This window comes from Hemitrygon akajei, unplaced genomic scaffold, assembly GCF_048418815.1.
Source record: "Hemitrygon akajei unplaced genomic scaffold, sHemAka1.3 Scf000078, whole genome shotgun sequence".
NCBI lineage: Eukaryota > Metazoa > Chordata > Chondrichthyes > Myliobatiformes > Dasyatidae > Hemitrygon > Hemitrygon akajei.
In genome coordinates, this window is record NW_027331964.1 from 3,032,545 (window position 1) to 3,054,553 (window position 22,009).

Sequence of the window (22,009 nt, forward strand, 5' to 3'; positions counted from 1 at the left end):
AAAGAGTGAGCAATTCCAAATTCCTGGCTGTCAGTATCTCCGAGTATCTAACCTGGACCCAATATATCGATGCAGCTACAGAGAAGGCACAACAGTGGTTATATTTCATCAGGAGTTTCCAACATCACTTGAATATTTCTACAGATGTAACTTGCAGAGCATTGGAACTGGCTGCATCACCATCTGGTTCATGAGGACTACTGTACAGGATCGGAGTAAGGCGCACACTCAACGATTCAGGAGCAACTTCTCCTCTATCATGTAGTTTCCGAATGGACATTGAACCCATCGATACTGCCTCACTAATCTCTTTTTAAATTTCTATTTCTGCACTACTTATTTAGTTTAATATTTCATATAATGACACAGACATGCACAGCTACATATGTTCAACTTCCAGGTCCTGAAGCCACTTCGCTGCTCAGCCAGATCCACCATCTGACAGGCCACATGTCTCGCATGGATAACTCCAGGTTACCGAAAGCAGTACTCTACGGAGAACTCTCTCAAGGCAAGAGAGATCGTGGTGCCCCGCGCAGGAGGTACAGGGACCAAATTAAGCAGAGGCTCTCTCAGGTAAATATGGAGGTCAACGAGTGGCAGTCGCTGATCCACGGAAAAGCCAGGAATTTTGAGGAACCCAGAAGAGCGACTGCTGAAAAGAAGAGGAGATGCAAGAAGGATCCAACTACCCAAGCGCCTGCATCCCAGCTGTCCCTCTGTCCCAACTGCACCTGAGTCCACAGATCCAGAATTGGCCCCTACCGTCACCAACAATCGTGTTGTCATCCAGTAACACCACACACACACACACACCTATTTGGGAAGAGAACAGGATTTAGGGTATGTTTCATGATCATTAATGCTTGGTGGAACCCCGGAATGTCCATGCGCTCAAACCCTTTTGTTCCCCAGATCTGGAGTACCTGGTGCTGCTGTGTAAACCTTTCCGGCTGCCAAGCGAGTTCCCGGCTGTTATTATCACAGCTGTGTAATAACAACATCTCCCAGTTGTGTGTTATTGTCACAGAGGGAGGATGATTTCCTTCAGAAATTGGTCAGGACTTCCCAAACCACAAAATGTGTATCAACAGTTCCGTGTGAACAGTACTTGCCGTGTGACCGACTGCTTACATTGCCGGTGATCAGCAGGAGCTCAAGAAATTCAGCTCCAATCTGTGCAAAGTCATCCAGGCAGCGAAACGACAATACAGAGATCGTATTCAGGCACAGCTCTCCACCAACAACACACACAGCTTATGGCAAGCTCTGCACCCCAATGCAGACTTCAGAGCTAAGTGCAGTGGTGCTGCCAACATCGCTGCCTGTCTCCCAGAGGATCTAAGTCTCTTTACGCTCGGTTCGATATCGCCAACACTGAGACCCCGAGGAGAGCAGACAAAGCGACCTGCACATTGGTCATCTCTGAGGCTGAAGTTCGCAGGTGTTTCCAATGAGTGGACAGTCGCAAGCCTGCGGGACCGGACGGCGTCCCAGGGCGGGTACTCAGAATGCGCGCGGCACAACTGGCAGGTGTATTTACGGATATTTTTAATCTCACCCTCTCCTAGTGTAGAGTTCCCTCCTGCTTCAAATCATCCACCATTGTTCCTGTACCTAAAACAACTAAGGCAACATGCCTGAATGTCTGGCGTCCTGTCGCACTCACCTCAATAATAAGCAAATGAATTGAGAGACTGGTCAAGGACTGCATCTGCAGCTTGTTACCACCCACACTGGACCCCCTACAATTCACCTACCGACACAACCGATCAACAGATGACACAATAGCCACTGCTCTGCACACCTCCTTAAACATCTGGAGCAGAGGGATGCTTATGTGAGAATGATGTTATTAGACTACAGTTCAGCATTCAATACCATCATTCCCTCCAGGCTCGACAAGAAGCTCAGAGACCTCGGCCTTCACCCTGCCTTGTGTAGCTGGGTCCTGGACTTCCTGTCAGATCACCAGCAAGTGGTAAGAGTGGGCTCCCTCACCTCTGCCCCTCTGACCCTCAACACAGGAGCCCCTCAGGGCTGTGTCCTAAGCACCCTCCTTTACTCTCTGTATGCAAATGACTGTGTCGCCACCCACAGCTCCAATCTGCTAATTAAATTTGCTGAGGATACTATATTTATTGTCCAAATCCCAAATAATAACGAGGCAGCCTACACAGAAGAAGTCACCATCCAGATACAGTGGTGTCAAGAAAACAACTTCTCCCTCAATGTCGCAAAAACAAAGGAGCTGGATGCAATGTCGCAAAGACAAGTGGAATGGAGACAGGCAAACCGCTATTGACATCAATGGATCTGGGGTTGAGAGAGTGAACAGCTTTAATTTCCTCGGCATTCACATCACTGAGGACCTCACGTGGTCTGTACACATCAATTGTGTGGTGAAAAAAGGCACAACAGCACCACTTTCACCTCAGATAAAACCATAGAACCGTAGAGCATTACAGCACAGAAACAGGTCTTTCGGCCCTTCTTGGCTGTGCCAAACCATTTTTCTGCTTAGTCCCACTGACTTGCACCTGGCCCATATTCCTCCATACACCTCTCATCCATATATCTGCCCAGGTTTTTCTTAAATGTCAAAAGTGAGACCACATACACCACTTCATCTGGCAGCTCATTCCACACTCACACCACTCTCCGTGTGAAGAAGCACCTTCCCCAAAGTTCCCTTTAAACTTTTCCCCCTTCACCCTTAACCCATGGCCTCTGCTTTTTTTCTCCCCTAGCCTCTGTGGAAAAAGCCTGCTCGTATTCCCTCTATCTATACCCATCATAATTTTATACACCTCTATCAAATCACCTCTCATTCTCCTACATGCCAGGGAATAAAATCCTAACCTATTCAAACTTTCCCTGTAACTCAGTTTCTCAAGTCCCGGCAACATCTTTGTAAACCTTCTCTGCACTCTTTCAACCTTATTAATATCCTTCCTGTAATTAGGTGACCAAAACTGCATGCAATACTTCAAATTCCGTCTCACCAACGTCTTATACAACCTCACCGTTACACTCCAACTCTTATACTCAGTACTTTGATTTATAAAGGCCAATGTACCAAAAGCTCTCTTTACGACCCTATCTACTTGTGACGCCACTTTTAGGGAATTATGTATCTGTACTCTCAGATCCCTCTGTTCTACTACCCTCCTCAGTGTCCTACCATTTACCTTGTATGTTCTAACTTGGTTTGACCTTCCGAAGTGCAATACCTCACACTTGTCCGCATTAAGCTCCATCTGCCGTTTTTCAGCCCATTCCTCCAACTGGTCCAAATCCCTCTGCAAGCTTTGAAAACCTTCTTCACTGTCCACTACACCTCCAATCGCTGTATCATCAGCAAATTTGCTGATCCAATTTGCCACATTCTCATCCAGATCATTGTCATATCATTTGTCATAGATGATCATCCAGATCATTTGTCATAGATGACAAATAACAATGGACCTAGCACTGATCCCTGTGGCACATCACTAGTCACAGGCCTCCACTCAGAGTAGCAATCCTCCTCTACCACTCTCTGGCTTCTTCCATTGAGCCAATGTCTAATCCAATTTACTACCTCCATGTATACAACATCCACTGCCTTCCCTTCATCCACTTTCCTGGTAACTTCCTCGATAAACTCTAATAGATTGGTTAAACGTGATCTACCACGCACAAAGCCATGCTGACTGTTTCTAATAAGTCCCTGTCTATCCAAATACCTGGAGATCCTATCTTTGAGTATTCCTTCCAATAATTTATCTACTACCGATGTCAAACTTACCAGCCTATAATTTCCGGGATTACTTTTTGAGCCTTTTTTAAACAACGGAACTACATGAGTTATCCTCCAATCCTCTGGCATCCGATCCGGGGATAGCGACGTAATATTTATGCCAGGGCCACTGCAATTTCAATATTAGTCTCCTTCAAGGTCCGAGGGAATACCCTGTCATGTCCTGGGGATTTATCTACTCTGATTTGCCTCAAGACAGCAAGCACCTCCTCCTCTTTAATCTGTATAAGTTCCATGAACTCCCTACTTGTTTGCCTTGATTCCTTAGACTCCATTCTAGTTTCCTTATTAAATAAAGATGCAAAATACCCATTTAATATCTCTCCCATTTCTTCCGGTTCCATGCATAGCCGACCACTCTGATCTTCAAGAGGACCAATTTTATCCCTTACTATCCTTTTGCTCTTAACATACATGTAGAAGCTGTTAGGATTATCCTTCACCCTGACTGCCAAAGCAACCTCATGTCTTCTTTTAGCCCTCCTGATTTCTTTCTTAAGTATTTTCTTACTCTTTATACTCCTCAAGCATCTTATTTCCTCCCTGTTGCCTATACATGTTATACATCTCTCTTCTTCTTTATCAGAGTTTCAATATCCCTCGATAGCCAAGGCTCCTTATTCTTATTCATTTTGCCTTTAACACTGACAGGAACATACAAACTCTGCACTCTCAAAATGTCTCCTTTGAAGGTCTCCCACTTCCCAATCACATCCTGTCCCAATCTACGATTTTTAGATCCCTTCTCATTTCTTCCAATTTGTCCCTTTTCAGGTTTAGAACGTCAACCCGACGACCAGATCTATCTTTATCCATGATCAAGTTGAAACTAATGACGTTATGATCACTAGAACGAAAGTGTTCCCCTACACACACTTCCGTCACCTGCCCTAATTCATTTCCTAATAGGAGATCTAATATTGCATCCTTCCTAGTTGGTACATCTATATATTGATTTAGAAAACTTTCCTGAACACATTTTACAAACTCTAACTCATCTAGACGTTTAAAAGTATGGGAGTCCCAATCAATGTGTGGAAAATTAAAATCCTCTACAATCACAGATTTCTGTCTCCTGTAGTTGTCTGTTATCTCTTTGCAGATTTGCTCCTCCAATTCTCGCTGACTATTGGGTTGTCCATAATACAACCCTATTAATGTGGTCATACCTTCCTGTTTCTCAGCTCCACCCATATAGCCTCAGTAGACAAGCCATCTAATCTGTCCTGCCGAACCACTGCTGTAATATTTTCCCTGACTAGCAAAACCACCACCCACCCTTCATCCCTCTGTCTCTATCACGTCTGAAACATTGGAACCCTGGAACACTGAGCTGCCAGTCCTGCCCCTCCTGTAGCCAAGTTTCAGTAATGGCTATGATGTCATAATTCCACGTGTCAATCCAGGCCCTCAGCTCGTCTGCCTTTCCCACAATACTCCACGCTTTGAAATATACACACCTCAGAAGATTATTACCACCACACACAACCTTGCTATTTGTGACTTTGCATGAACTACCAACATCATTTATTTTTACCCCCGTTCCACTATCTGCTCTGGCACTCTGGTTCCCATCTAGTTTAAACCCTCCCCAATAAAACTAGCAAACCTCCCTGCAAGTATATTGGTGCCCTTGTAGTTCAGGTGTAACCCGTCTCTCTTGTACAGGTCCCACCTGCCCCTGAAGAGGTCCCGATGATCTAGAAATCTGAAACCCTGCCCCCTACACCAGTTTCTCAGCCACGTGTTCATCTGCCAGAGCATCGCATTCTTACCCTCACTGGCACGTGACACAGGCAGCAATCCGGAGATTACTACCCTCTATGTCCTGTTTTTCAAGCTCTCTGTACTCACTCTTCAGGACATCCTGACTCTTTCTACCTGTGTCATTGGTACCAATGTGTACCACGACATCTGGCTGATCACCCTCCCACCTGAGAATGCTGTGCAGGCGAACAGAGACATCCCTGACCCTGACACCCGGGAGGCAACATACCATCCGGGAGTCTCTGTAGGCTTCCGGGAGGCTTCAGCAGAACCAACAGTTGGATTAATAGAAAAATATATTGTAGAATATTCAGGCTGCAAAGAAAGCTTCTTTGAATTGTTACTTGAATCCAGAGATCAGCGAATGATTAATGGCGAATTTTGATTCCCAGGTTTTGCCAAGTCACAGACTAACACTTGAGATGTGGTTTGAACTGTGCATTTCATCACTCACCTATCAGCTGAGTGGGTAATTCAGATAAATCTTGGCCGATGTTCATGTATTTCTGTGGATCAGGACCTGTTTAAATATAAAAATAAATCCATGGAAACAGAACTAAAATAATTAAAATAACTAAAATATTTATCTCAATGTGCCTTTGTGTTCAGTGCGTGGTTTTAACATACCGAGTCCCTGTATTTCCCTCAGTATTCTGTCCAACTTCGGTAACTCAGTCCTCCACATCAGAAAGGATTCCCACATCGCCCTCCGGGCCCGGGAGCCTTTGCCATTCACCAAACTGAGGAAGAGTCTGGAACTCTCTGCCCGGTTTCCCTTCTCTGTCAGCTCAGTGACTTTCTACAAAAGGAAACAATGAATTTATTGTGGAGCAGACAGACAGACCTGGAGAATGTGCAGGAAAGTATCTGTTCATGGCCCCAGTAGCTTCAGAACAGATGCAGTCACTGGGCTGTTGCCTCATCCTCTCTGTGTTCAGTCATTAACAGAGAAACAGTAACTGAAGGAAATTCTAAATCAATAGTGTGTAAGAATCAGGATTTCCTGACACCCTGCAGTAGATGCAATGTGATTAATTTCCTCGTTCTGTCAATGTGCAGCATTACATCAACAAGATGTGACAACAAGAACGGAAGAGAGGGGAGAGAGAGAGCGAAAACAAATGGATGGCGGGTATCCCTGAATCGTGGCTGACAAAAGTTTATAGTTGGGTGCTTAAATCCAAGGATAAATATTGAATCGAAAGGATACGCAGGTAGGTGAAAGTGTTGGGTCGAAGCTGCTGTCATTAAAAATGAAAAGTCCTGAGAAAGAGGTGATGTCGGATTAGACGATGTGGATGTTAAGAAACTGCGTAGGTAAAATGACCCTGATGGAAATTATATACAGGCATGTTAACAGTAGCCAGGATGTGGGCTACAAATTACAACGGGGGAGAGGAGAGGCATGGAAAAAGGTCAATGCTAAAATTGACACGGGATGTTTCAATATCCAGGTAGCTTTGGAAAATCAGGTCGGTGCTGAATCCCAAGTGAGGGAATTTATAGAATGCCTATGAGATGGCTTTTGAGAGAAGCCTATGGTGGAGCCCACTATATGAAAGGCGGATCTGGAGTCTGTGTTGTGTATTGCAACAGATTTGATTTGGGAGCTTCAGCTAAATAAACCCTTAAGAGGCAGTGATCATAAAATAGCAGCTCAGCCAGCAGGTTGAAAGGGAGAAGGTGAAGTTAGAGGTATCAGTGCTACAGTAGAATAAAGGAATTACCTCGGCATGAGAGAGGAGCTGGGCAATAATAAATTTGAAAATGACACTAACAGGGACAATGGCAGAGCAGGAATGGCTGAAGTTTCTTGGAGGACAAACAATCACAATGATGAAGAATTATTCTAAAGGGAGGATGATCAACCGTGGCTGACGAGGTAGTCAAAGCAGCACAAAAGCAAAGGAGAGGGCACAGAGTATTACAAAATATAGTAGAAAGCTGGAGGACTGGGATGTTTTTACAAATCAACAGAAGGCAATTCAAAAACCGTAAATAGAGAAAATATGAAATATGAAGGCAGGCTAGAGAATGATGTAAAATAGCTTACCAAAACGTCCGTCTGATATATGAAGATTGAAAGAGAGGAGAGTGGATATTGGGCCACCAGAAAATGACAATGGAGAGGTACTGTCAGGGACAAGGAAATGCCGGAAGATATTGGTCGGCATTTTGCGTCAGTCCTCACTGTAAAAACACTAGAACGTGCCAGATATTTGAGAATGTCCGGTGGCAGAAGTGAGTGTGTTTGCAATTATTGCGGAGAAGGCGCTTGGTAAGCTGAAAGTTCTGAAGATAGATGAGTCCAGATCAACTCACCCGATTGCTTCTGAAAGAGGAGGCTGAAGAGATTGTGGAGACATTAGTAATGATCGCTCAAGAATCACTAGATTTTGGAATGGTTCCGGAGGACTGTTCATTTTAAACTATAGGCCAGTTAGTCTGATCAGCGTTTGGGAAGATGTCAGCAGTCGATAATTGAGGATAAGGTTTCGGGGTATTTGGACACACATGATAAGAAAAAGGCCAACATCCATGGAAGGGAATCTTGCCTGACAGAACTGTTGGAAATTTTTGAGAGAACAGCATGCTGGGTCGACAAAAGAGAGTCAGAGAAAGTTGTTTACTTGGACTTCCCGAGGACCTTTGACCAGGTGTCCCACATAGACCGATGAAAAAGTGGACACATCAGTGGCAATTGGAATGTAGTATAGTGAGGTACATGGCCATATACTTTAGCAGAAATAATGAAGACATAGACTATTTTTGAATCTGGGAGAAAATTCAGAAATCGGAGTTGTAAAGAGTCTCTGGAGACCTGGTGCAGGATTCCGTGCAGTTTGAGTCGGTGTTAGGAAAGGCAAATACAATGCCAGCATTCATTTCGAGAGGATCAGAATATAAGAACAAGCACTGGCCATTCCGCACTCGCATATTTTGATCCCCTGATCAGAGCAAATATGTGATGGCGTTGTGAAAAATCCAGAGAGGAATCTAAACTAACAGAACCGGTGATATTAAACCAGATTTTGATGGGAATGGATCCTGGATGCACCTGTACTGGCTGGAGTGTGGAAGGATGAGGGGGAATCTAATTGTAATCTGTGGAATATCGAAAGGTATTGAAAGGACGTGGAGATGATGTTTCTAAGTGGTGGAGTCTAGAACCAGACGGAACAGCCTCAGATTAGAGGGACGTCCATTTGGAACAGAAATGAGGATGTTATTTAGCCGAGGAGTAGTGAATCTGTAGAATCCATTGGAACTGACAGCTGCGGAGACCAGGTCATTGGGTATATTTGAAACAGAGGTTGGTACCTTCTTGACTAGTCTGGTCAGCAAAGTTCACTGGGCGAAGGCAGGAGAATGAGGTTGAGAGGGATAGTAAATCACCCATGATATAATGGCGGAGCAGAATCGATGGGCCTAATGGCCAATTGTGCTCTGATGCCTTATGGTCTTATGATGTGTAAAGACAAAAGAAGATTAAGAAATGTCAGTGCGGCTATATTATAATGGAGATGGTTATTGCCTGGCACTCATTCCGTAAAATGGTAATGACTTCCTGAATGCAGGCATGGGCCTCCTGATTAACTGAGAAATTATGAATTAAACATTGAATAGTCTTCAAGCAACATACACCTATGATGGAATTAAGGTAACTGAATATGGATGGGCTTAGGACATTGCTCTGAGAAACAAGAGAGGAAGCGTTTAAGGGTAAGCACAACATTGTGGGCCGAAGGGCCTGTACTGTGCTGTACTGTTCTATGTTCTATGTTCTGTGTCCCGCATTTGAATGATTGATCTCCTAGAACAGTTACCAGTAGGGAATTGGAAAGGTTTTCCATAACACGATTAATGGACAACAATTATGGAACAAATCAGCATAATTCCCTGATGGCCCACTGCACTGTAAAATAATCCCTCAGTTTCACTGCTGCCAGGTCTGAGGAGTTACAGTTGTGAAAGAAATTTACCCAGCAAAGCAGACGTCTCCAGATGATGAATTTATAGATCAGCATCATATTTACAGATTACCTCTTGCCTTTGGATAATGCCTGTGTGATTCATTACAGACAGCGCCAATGAATCCCAACGAGAACAGAGTTACTCACGGGTGTAACACACTTGATTTTCTAATACCACTCATGGCTGAATAGGTCAGATCTAGGACAAGACAATCACTGTTTGTGAGCTCCAAGGAGAGTGACCTGAAATGGTGTGTCCCTGTCTCTCTTTAGTCAGATATTCAGCAAGTTAGCAGATTTTATTTTTGTTTGCCCCTTCCCTTTCAGGAAAACCTATTAATCTTCTTCCCTTTCAAGACAACCTGTTGATTTTTTGAGATCATGAGATATCAGCTAGTCACCAGATTTATTTTATGTTTTGTGCTTTCTTCTTCTGCCCTTTTAGATCAAACTATTGATGTTTGTGGTCATATCAGCTTTGTGCGTGATCTTTCACATACAATCAATCTCAGAGTTTTTCGAGGAAGTTACCAGGAAAGTTGATGAAGGCAAGGTTGTGGATATTGTCTACATGGACTTCAGCACGGTATTTGACAAGGTCCCGTATAGGATGTCGGTCTAGAAGATTCAGTTGCTTAGCATTCAAGATAATGTAGTAAACTGGATTAGACACTAACTTTTTTGAAAGAATCCGGAGTGTCACTATAGACTGTTGCATTTCTGATTGGCGCCTGTATCTCCTGCAGTGTCACGGGGATCGGTGCTCTGCCTGTTGTTGTTTGTCATCTATATCAATGATCTGGATGAAATTACGCATAACAGCATCAGCAAATTTGCTGATGACTCCAACATTGGGAAGGCGCAGTGGACAAAGAGGAAGAGTACAACAGCTTGCAGTGAGATCTGGACCAACTGGAGAATGGGCTTAAAAGGGGCCAATGCAATTTAATGCAGACAGGTGCAAGATGTTGCACTTTGGATGGACCAATCAGGGTAGATCTTACAGAGCGACCGGTAGAACAAAGTGATCTGGGAATACAGGTACATAAGCCATTGAAAGTGGCAGCAAATGTTGATTGGCTCTGGAAGAAAGTTTCTTAGCGGATTAACCTTGGTAAATGAAAATATCGTGTACGATATGATGTTGTATAAGACGTTGGAGAGGCCTAATTTGGATATTATGTGCAGTTCTGTACACCTACCTGCAGGACAGATTGAAATGTTTGAAAGAGTACAGAAAAAAAAATCATTACAAGGATGTTACCTGGACTGGAAGACCTAAGTTATAAGAAAAGAGTGAACTGATTAGGACTTTATTCATCGGAACATGAGAGATTGAGCGGAGATTTGATAGAAGTGTACACAATTACATTGGGATATAGATAGGATAAATGCAAGCAGGCATTTTGTACTGAGGTAAAGAGGTACTACATCAAGAGGTTATCACTAAAGGGTGAAAGGTGAAAAGTTCAAAGGGTACAAAGGTGAAACCGGTTTACTCAGAGGGTGGTGAGAGTGCGAAACTAGCTAGCAGGGCAAGTAGTGCAAGTGGTTAAGAGAATTCTGAATAGATGCTTGCGTAATGAGCGTATAGAGCGCCATGGCCCAGTGCAGGTCAATGGGAATAAGTAGATTATGTAGTCTGGCATGGAATAGATGGGCCAAAAGGCCTGTTTCTGTACTATACTTTGCTGTGACTATGACAAGTCAGCCACACATTGTTTGGGAACTCACAGAGCCAAGACAAGCTGTGGTTAGCTGGTTTCCCTGCCTCAGGTACCGCAGTGAAGCCAGTTGACCCAATTGACAGTTTAATACTTATCCTGGATTAATGAGATGATGTGAAGCTACCCGACGGTTCAGCCAAGATTTGAAATTAGTTTCAGACCGAATGCCTTTTGGAAGTCCAGATATGCAGCCACTGTTCTTAATTCACACTGATAAATACAGCAGGTGATACAAGAAAAGGTGATGCTAAACCTGCAGTTCCCAGTGCTCCCCACCTTAAAGACTGAAACCAGATCTGCGAGAGACAAGTCAGTGATCAAAGTCTCCATTCCCAAGTCGATCTCCTAAAACGTACAGGAGATTAATGTTGATCACTATTCCCCCTGATACCAGCAGATCAGTGACAATACACGAACTGCACTCACCTCATTTTCTTGTCTACTGAAATGTCCCTCCTTTGTCAACATCCAACCGAGTCTCTCAACCTTTTCTTCAATTGCTTGTTTGAGTCTGTCCCTGTAGAACTTTGTCAGTTGGTACAGTCGATATTCCTCCCCCTGTGCCAGGAGGTCGGAGATTGTAAACTCTGGCTCTGTGGATATACAAAGGAAAATGTAGGCTTGAACTCAGATATCCCTCGTCTCCACCGCTCTCACCCAACTCAACAAAAAGCCGTGTCTTGAATCTGCCTCCAGATACAAAACTGGATTAACTCTCCATCTCCAACACCATCACACTGAGCACGGAGTCCCCCTACGGCTGTGTGCACAGACCACTGCTGTTCACTCTGCTGACCCACGACGGTGCTGCAACACACAGCAAGAACGACGAGTCAGCTTACAGAGAGGAGGTGCAGCAGCTAACGGACTGGTGCAGAGCCAGCAGCCTGTCTCTGACTGTGAACAAAACAAATTTCTTGGTGTTCATCTAGCGGAGAATCTCAGCTGGTCCCTCAACACCAGCTCCATAGCAAAGAAAGCCCAGCAGCGTCTCCACTTTCTGCGAGGGCTGAGAAAAGTCCATCTCCCAACCCCCAGCCTCATCACATTCTAAGGTGGTTGTATTGAGAGCATCCTGAGCAGCTGCACCACTGCCTGGTTCGGAAATTGCACCATCTCAGATCGCAAGACCCTGCAGCGTATAGTGAGGTCAGCTGAGAAGACCATCGGAGTCTCTCTTCCCGCCATCACAGACATTTACACCACACGCTGCATCCATAAAGCCAGCAGCATTATAAAGGATCCATGCACCCCTCATACAATCTCTTCTCCCTCCTGCCATCTGGGAAAATGCACCGAAGCATTCGGGATCTCACGGACAGACTATGTAACAGTTTCTTCCCCCAAGCTATCAGAATCCTCAATACCCAGCGCCTGGCCTGACACCTTACTGCCCTATTGTCACGTATATTATTTATTGTAATGTCTGCACTGTTTTGTGCACTTTATGCAGTCCTAGATAGGTGTGTAGTTTAGTGTAGTTGTTGTGTGTTTTTTTTCTTTTCCTCTGTTTTTTACGTAGTTCAGTCTAGTTTTTGTAATGTGTCATGTAACACCATGGTCCTGAAAAGCGACTTATTTTTATTATGTACTGTATCAGCAGTTATGTTCGAAATGGCAATATAAAAGTGACTTGACATGACTTGAATCTAACACTTGCCTTAAAGCCTACCCAATAATGTTCTAGGCATTACATAATAGAAGGACCACATTTAATATAAACCAGTCCATCCCCTATCCGACCCACTCACCTATTTAAATTTGGATGGGCATGAATGTTGGGACTGTCGGTAATATTCGCTTCCCAGAGATACTCTCTCCATCCTGGCGAATACATTTCCCCTGATACACATCCCGGAAACACTCTCCTCATCTGGACAGCTGCATTTCCTCCAATTCACATCCTGGAAATCCTCAGAGCAGGTAGTACATTTCCTGTAGTGGGGTAACGGCTGCCCAGTGCACCACATGTACCACACCTACACATTTTCCCTCTCCTCTGACCAACCCTCCAGCAAGGCCTCACCTTTACCCTCCACCCTGCCGCATTCTGTGAGCGCATCACACTCATATTTCACTCACCCGCTCCTTCTTGGGGACTTGACAGTTCTGTGTTCAATGAGCTTCCGAGCTGACAGGTAGTCGCCTCACTTGTACCGGTTCCAGGGTCCGTATCCGTGTCTCTGACGTCACTGTCTCTGGGCTGAATTTTCTTCTCTGCCTCTGCGGCCGGACCGCATTCCATTGGGACATCGCTCTCAATCTTACCCTGCTTTGGTACCTTGCTGCCCGTATCCAGATCATCTTCCCTCGATGATCCGCCTGGTAAAATCCTCTTCAGTCTTTTCGCTGCTCGTTTCAATTTCCCACCTGAAAGAAGTGATGAATTGCAGGTTATGCAAGTATGATTTAGATCTGAGCAAAACTGATTCAGATTGCAATGGAGCCGAGACTCTGGCTGACCAGATTTGGAGTGGAACTGTGCTGGTTAATGTGAACCGTACATCCTGTTAGGTGATCATCCCGATAAGCCGGTGACTGGACACATTTACTCCTAATCATAATACTAATCATAAGAACATAAGAGATAGGAGCAGGAGTAGGCCAATCGGCCCCTCAAGCCTGCTCCGCCATTCAACAAGATCATGGCTGATCCAATCTTAACTCTAGTTTTCACCGAATCCCACAAGGCAACAGTGCCAACCAACAGGGCACCATGCCGCCCATTTTATTTTATTATTCATCCCGCCCAAACCCATGTGATCACCCGGGGGGGAAAAACCGATTTGCCAATTGAGGAGAAACAAAATCTGGAAAATTCCTCTCCGACCCATCCAGGCTATCGAAAACTGGTCCAGGAGATCACATGGCTGATCTAAACCTAGCCTCATGTCCACTTACCTGCTCGCTCACCGTATCCCCTAATGCCATTTTTATCCAGGAAAATGTCTATCTCCGTTTTGAATTTATTGAGTGTAGTAGCTTCCACAGCTCTCTGGGGCAGTAATTCCACAGCCCCACTACCCTCTGAGTGAAGAAATTTCTCCGCATCTCAGTCCTGGAACGGCATCCCCTTATTTTAAGATTATGCCCCCTAGTCCTAGTTTCACACATCATTGGGAACATTCTCCCCGCATCCACCCGATCAAGCCCATTCACAATCTCATATGTTTCAATAAGATCGCCTCTCATTCTTCGGAATTCCAATGAGTAGAGTCCCAATCTACTCAACCTCTCATCATACATCAACCCACCCATCCCCGGAATTAACCTAGTGTACCTTCTCTGCACTGCCTCGAGAGCCAGTATGTCCTTTCTTAAATATGGACACCAGAACTGCACGCAGTACTCCAGGTGTGGTCTGGAGTTGAACGCAATTGATCACAGCAGTTGAACGCAAGGATGACCACGGGATCATAATGCACCGGTGTCCGGTGTTACTGGGAAATAAAACTGTGATTATCTTCCACAAGCTAAAATCTCCCTCGGTCACTAACTGTCCAGTAGTCTGTCACACAAAGACCAGCAACGGGATTACACATGGTCCAGTCTGCTGGATCACACATTCTCCAGTTGCTTTGTCACACGAGGGGCTGGAGACTGGACAAGGGGACTGGAGTTGCTTTCTCCAGTCCCCTTGGTCACAGACTGACCATTCCCTTGAGACGCACGTCCTCCGGTCCCCTGGGTCGCAGGCTGAACATTCCCTTGCGATCTATGCTGTCCTCTCCCCTGGTTGCCATCTTCTCCCCCATCTGCTGATCATCATGTAACAACTATGCATGTCTTTGGCAAAGTCTTGGTTATCGAGCTTTGTGTGTAGTTGCAGTTGCTAATCTATAGGATGGAGGTGATGAAGCTGGAAAGTGTGAAGTGAAGAATGAACACTACGATACTGGGCTAGGGTGTTGTTTTTTGTGTTATATGGTTGGGCTGCGGCAGCTTGCCCTGGAGCTCAGGAGCTTGAAGGGAAACCTTACACACACACACACACACACACTCACACTCACACTCACACTCACACTCACACACACGCACACATACAGTAATCAGGGGTGCAGATAGGTTAGATGGTCACAGTCTTTTTGCCCGGGTAAGGGAGTCTGAGACTCGAGGGCAGAGATTTAAAAGGGACCAAAGGGGCATTTTTTCACGTGGTGGCTGATGGGTATAAATTACATGCATCCGGAGGAGGCCTCAAACACAAATAAAATTACAAAATTGAGAGCATGTGGGCAGGAAAAAGGGGAGAAGAAGTTTACTCGGGAAATTTGGGAACACTGCAGGAAAATGGGACATTTAGATCAGCATGAATTTTATGGGCCGAAGGACTCGTTTCCAGGCTGTAACATCCTTTTTATTCCAGCTGGAATCTCAGATTTGAGCACAATCGCAATGTCTACAGGTGACAGAAACATTTGGTCATTGGTTATGCCGGGTTTCCCAGCCAAGATCCTGGGAATTTAAATTCAGCTAGAAGATCATATCAAGAGGGAAATATTTAGAAACTCAGGTTCACCATTTCTCCACAGCCCAGACATTCACTGGGGTGTTAAAACTCCGAAGCAGATCACAAATGTATCTACAATGAGCTGCCTCCTGATCCTCAGCCATTCCCAGCACCGGCAATGATCTCCGCTCCGCTACAGAAAACAGATTTCGGTGACACCCCTCCTCCATTGCGTAGCAGGCAAGAAAAACCAAGGGGGAGTTGGTAGCTTTCCTTCCAAAACCCGAAATGCTGTGTTATCATAGAATCTCGGGAATCCCGGAAATGCTCCTATCATCTGGTTCTGAATTTTATAAATGAAAGTTGAGGATGTCTTACACATCAGGGCTTGTCTGGAGGTGAAATGGACCCTGACCCTGAACATTCACATAAACCACAAGATCGCTGTCACATTCCTGTCTGTGTTTCACTCACGACCACCTGATTCAGGAGCCCCTGCTCCTTTCACTCAGCTGAAGCTTTGTATGGTGAGCGGAGTGATTCGACCATTACTGGTGTCAGGTCCCTGCGCTGGAACTGTTGGGTTGATCAATTACTCAAGGCCGCTTTACCAGTGGGATAAATGACACTGCTTGATGAAACTTTTCTATGCCCTGTTAACACCTCTGTCAGTTTTTTTTTCCTCTGAACTATTGTGTACAAACGCGATAAAAGTTTAATTCAAAGATCCCTGTGATCATACCTTTGTCCATTCTGATTCTGACTGACGATTGTTGATTGTCGTCGTCTTGTTTACACTTTGGTCGCTCTGCAGGACAGCTCCTCCTGCTGGTGAGGCTCTAAATTTCACAACAAGCAGACAGTGAGTCAGAGAGTACGACTATTTTGCAAATATGACAGTATTTCCATCCCCTGTAGCATTTGGCACAGGGACCAAACATTCCCTGTTAGTAACCACTTCCACACCATATCTGTCCACTGATACCTGGCGCATCTACTGACAGAGTCACAGAGCAATAAAATCCAAATTCAGAGTGTTCAACCCCACGAGACAATGCCAACCACAGTGCCCACTGAGATGGTCACAATTTCCTGTGATGGGGCCATCTCCCTTCTGGCCGCTTCACTCCATCTACACACCCCAACTGCTTTTTGAATTATGCAACTGCACCTGCCTCATCCACTTCCTCTGGCTGTTTCCTCCACATGATCCCCAACATCTGCATGAACCCGCTGCTGATCAGATTGGCTTTGAAATCTCTTTACCAGCCCCTGTCCATTTAGATCCCCTAGATGCTACGATAATCTTCTCTGTGAACAGCAACTACTAATGTTGTGCATTCTGCGAACTTACCCGTCAAGTAATCCTTGTGTAACCGCATCCAAAGCACATTACCAGACCTGGAGTGATTGCAACTGGGACTGACCGAGGCATTCCACCTATTTCGTACCTTCCTTTGTAAAGATATGTAATGTTTACAGGACCAGTGTTCGAGTGAATGAGACTCACCAAACTTTCTCCTGACTGAATCAATGAAAACTCTGAGTCAGAGGGTTGTCTTCAGTTGGTACTCTCAGTCCTCGGTCTGGTTCACTTGCCGCTGTTCCCTCGTTCTCATTCGTGGCTTCTTTCCAGCTGTGGGCATTTCTTCCAATAAATCTCTCACCGCAAGTCTAACTTTAACCAGAGAGATAATGAAGCACATTAACAATACAAAGGAGAAAAAAATATTTCTGCTCAATTTTTTCAAAAGCGAATCTCACTGAAACTTAAACGCTGAAGACAAATAAAAGAATCTCATGGAACAAATCTGTAATTGTCCCTCACACGTCACAAATCCTGATACGGGATACTAAGGACTCATCATTCAGTCATGATAAGATATCAGAGCAGAATGAAGTGATTCAGTCCATCGAGTCTCCTCCATCATTCAATCATGGCTGATTTTTTTCCCGCCCCAATGCCATATTCCTGCGTCCTCTTATAAAGTGCTGGAAACTCGGTACAGCATCTGTGGAAAAAGACACTGTGGAAGACCCAGTATCAGAACTGGGATTATCCAGGATGATGCGTGATATGCTGAACGCTTAATTGCGCAATTTGGCCCAGATCTCATCCTTGCTCATACCTGTAATGGGGCAGGTACTACACACAGTGTTCTGAAAAGGTAGTAAAAGTGATTATCGGGGCATTAATAGTGATCTTTCGAGAAACGAAAACGAAAAGCTCTTGAATTTATAGTAAATGGACCTTCTATGTATTCGCTGCTCAACGTTAGTTCTGTATTGTTAAGCACTTGAGCCTCATTGCCTCACAGTACGCTCCCACGGACAAGGCGAAATTATTATTAATTTTTCTTGCGTTATTCATTACTATTTCCTGGATACCAGAGAGGCTCCCGGTGAAACTGTTTTTTTTTTAAATCTACTTTATTGACTTTTAACATCTCCTCTATAACAGGAAGCACGATAATGTACCATATTCAATCTTGATTAATATGCATAGCATGTAACGTGGTTCGGTATCCAATGTTCCCTCTAATTACTATTTTTGCAGCTACATGGATCAACCATTGCTCTGAGCCGGAAATTTTCACACGGACTGAAAAAAGCACAACATCGTTGATGTGTTCTCTTTTGTAAAATGCATCGATGAATATTTTAGGAGGAAGACAGACAACAGAAAAAAAAAATTCTTTTGATTTTAATTACTAATTAAAGGATAGGATAAAATGCAGTACAACAAAGAAAAACGTCCAGGTTTCATAAACGTTTATCCGACCGTGTTTAATTCCATCTGCGCTGCAACAAAGGCTCCGTTCGTGGGAGCATTTTGGTTCCGCAGACGCGCAGTTTAGAGGGAACAGTGACGGGTCTCTCTCTCCAGATTATCCCCACCTTATAACAGTGTTTTGTCCACTGCCTTGACAGCGACAGGCTGTTGTTACAAACATGCAAATCGCTAATAATCAGGCCCAGATCGCATCCGTGTTCGTATTCGAGATGGGTGAGGGTTTGCCTAAATGGGAAATGTACTAAATGGCCTCTTTGTTAGGTACAACTCTATACCAGCTCATTAATGCGAATCTGTTAATCATCTGCCTGCAGCTCAAAGCATAAACACATGCAGGTACGGTCAACGAGTTCACTTGTTATTCAGGCCAAAAAACTGAATAGGAAATAAATGTTATGTAAGTGACGTTGACCAGAATATACACTGGAATTTAGAAGGATGAGAGGGGATCTGATTGAAACATATAAGATTATTAAGGGATTGGACACGCTAGAGGCAGGAAAATTGTTCCCGATGTTGGGGGAGTTCAGAACCAGAGGCTATAGTTTAAGAATAAGTGGTACGCCATTTAGAACAGAGTTGAGGAAAAACCTTTTCATCCAGAGAGTTGTGGATCTATGGAATGCTCTGCCTCAGAAGGCAGTCGAGGCCAATTATCTGGATGCTGTCAAGAAAGAGTTAGATAGAGCTCTTAAAGATAGCGGAGGTAAGGGATATGGGTAGCAGGCAGGAACAGGGTACTGATGGTAGATTATCAGCCATGATCACATTGAAGGGCAGTGCTGGTTCGAAGGGCCGTACGGCCTACTCCTGCACCTATTGTCTATTGTCTGTTGACCGTGGAGTGATGGCTGGTGCCAGACCGGGTGGTCTGAGTGTTACGGAAACTGATCAGCAGCTTGGATTCTCAAGTATAAATCTCTCGGTTTACAGAGAATGGACCGGAAACAAACCAAAGGAACATCCAGTTCTAAAGGCCCCGTTAATGAGAGAGCTCAGTGAGATTGGCCAGACTGATTAAATCTGACAGGAAGGCAGCAAGAAATCCAGTAAGCATGCGCTCCAACAGCGGCGTGCAGAAGAGCGTCACTGAACACATAACCTTGGATTTGGACGGGGTACAGCCGCAGTAAACCCCGAACATTCACTCAGTGTCACATCATTATGTACAGGGCTACATAAAAACGTGCCCCTGAGTGTAGACTTCCATACTTTTATCAACTGTCAGTGAGATTTATTACAGGAATTTTTATCCGAAATATCACTGCCAGATATACAATGTTTTTGCTAAAAAAAAACAACAAACAGTATAAAACACACATATCCGTTAATCCACGCAATCCTAAGGACAATATTAAACTGGTAGAAACATTAGCATTACTGGGGTGACCAGTGGGCGTAATAAAACATAACATTTCCCCAAAACCCTGTCCTTACCTGGTGCTGGACTCCTGATTCTGTTTCCAGCGAATCCGAACATCTGAATTTTATGGCCCTACCAGTAAGTGAACAGACTCTGAGCAATGTTCAGTTGATAACTCGCTCATAAACCTGAACTTCAGCCTATTCAGCATGTAACGCCACACTCTGTTCCACAACTCTTGTGTTAAACCACATAAATGCTTACTTTGCATGAACAAGTCACTCTTACAAGTGGTCTGAACCAGAATTAATACTACAGTGCAAGCGGTGCAGTAATTTCCTCTCTCCAGAATACTTGATCTGCTCTGGAGAGGAATCGCAACCCGCATCCTGGTCCGGTTGGGTTGGCGTCGTCACTTCAATTTATTGTACCAGTTAGAGCCAGTTTATTGTCAGATTGTGAACTCCAGCGACAGCTCAGGGCAAAGATCGCTGTGGGTTTATTGCACAGAGACAGAAGAAGGAAGGGCGCTCTCAACTCTGATGGAATATTATGTATTTGGAATAATGATCTCTTTTGAACAGGAGGCATTCCTTTTCTCCAGATTTAACTGTGACCCCTCTGCCTGGAGCAGACTTCAAGGTCACCCCGTTTATAATGAGCCATCTTTAACAGTTGTCCGCAGTTGGACCATTGCAGTAATGGGCCGACTGGAGAGCAGCTGTCCCGTGATAACTATCTCCCAGAGATAACCACCGGTCAAAGTCCACAGCAAGATATGGACGCCCTTCTCCTTCAGCTTATTGCTCACTTACTGGAAACAAGTTACCACATCAGAGTAGCAATCATATGAAATTATCATCATATCCCGCTGGCGAATTTGCCTGGCAACCCGTTCACTTCACACATACATCCACCAGCCTCGCATTTATTTTAAAGGAACTTGTACCGTTCTTCGTCAGAGGACGATGGGTAAAAACATTAATTTCACTGCGTTTCTTCTCTGTCAGAGTGTGCTGCTGGTATGTGGAATTAGTAACAGGACATTCGCCCCCTCAGTCCTGTTCCGTCATTCTCTATGCTCACAGCTGGACTGAGATCTCAGTGACCCATCCCTGCGACCGGCTGCAACACTTCGCTCCTTTGCCTGTCAAGAATCTTTCCGCTGCGGAATTAAACTCACTGAAAATAATCCCTGCTTCTCGTTTCCTTTGAGGAAGAGAATTCCAAACACACACAAGTTCCACCATAGAGTGTGGAATTAGTAACAGGACATTCGTCCCCTCAGTCCTGTTCCGCCATTCTCTATGATCACAGCTGGACTGAGAACTCAGTGACACATCCCTGCGACAGTCTGCAACACTTCACTCTCTTGCCTGTCCAGAATCTGTGCCCTGCGGAATTTAAAACATTGAAAAAACCAAACCCTGCTTCTCATTTCCTTTGAAAACAGTTCCACCTCATAACAATACCCTCATCTATCTTCACCTGTTACAGCTTCCCCTGGAACAGCAACTGATAGTATTGATTCGGTAGAAAAACTAGAAATACTTGCCGTGACAAGTGGGTTTATTGAAACACCATAACACAGCCCAGTACAGTCCCTGTTCTTACCCGGTGCTGGACTCCTGAGTCTGGCTTCAGTGAATCCGAGCATCTGAATTTTATTGTCACTAACAGTAAGTGAACACACCCTGAGCAATGTTCAGTTGATAACACGCTCATAAACCTGAGCTTCAGTCTATTCAGCATGTAACGCCACACCATGTTCCACAACGCTTGTAGTGAAAAACGCAAAAACTCGTTTCTAACATGTGGTTCGAGCCAAGAGTGCGACTTCACTGCCCGATGCAATGATTACCTTTCTCTCGAAAATTTGATCTGCTCCAGGGAGGGAGCACTACCCATATCCTGGTTCGGTTCTGTTGGTGTCGTCCCTTTGATTTATTGTTCGCCTTGGGACCAGTTTATTGTCGGGTTATAAACTCCAGGTACAGCTCAGGACAAAGATCGCTGTGGGTTTATTGCACAGAGACAGCAGAAGGAAGGGCGATTGTAAAATATTATGCATTTGGATTCATTCATATATATTTTTCCTTTTGAACACTGGGCATTCCCTGAGTCTGCCCCGG

General features: G+C 44.6%; 1 protein-coding gene and 1 long non-coding RNA gene across 2 annotated transcripts in view; one reads left to right on the top strand and one right to left on the bottom strand.

Moving 5' to 3' along the window:
- Nucleotides 1-17,346, bottom strand: part of LOC140722511 (uncharacterized) — a 432,302-nt gene extending 414,956 nt beyond the window's left edge. Inside the window, exons 1-2 of the long non-coding RNA XR_012097640.1 lie at nucleotides 17,231-17,346; nucleotides 16,463-16,559 (exon numbers count right to left, since the gene is read on the bottom strand). This is a non-coding gene — a long non-coding RNA (uncharacterized lncRNA). The remainder of the gene's footprint in view (nucleotides 1-16,462; nucleotides 16,560-17,230) is intronic.
- Nucleotides 1-22,009, top strand: part of LOC140722508 (NACHT, LRR and PYD domains-containing protein 3-like) — an 863,879-nt gene that overhangs the window by 25,335 nt on the left and 816,535 nt on the right. The window lies entirely within an intron of this gene.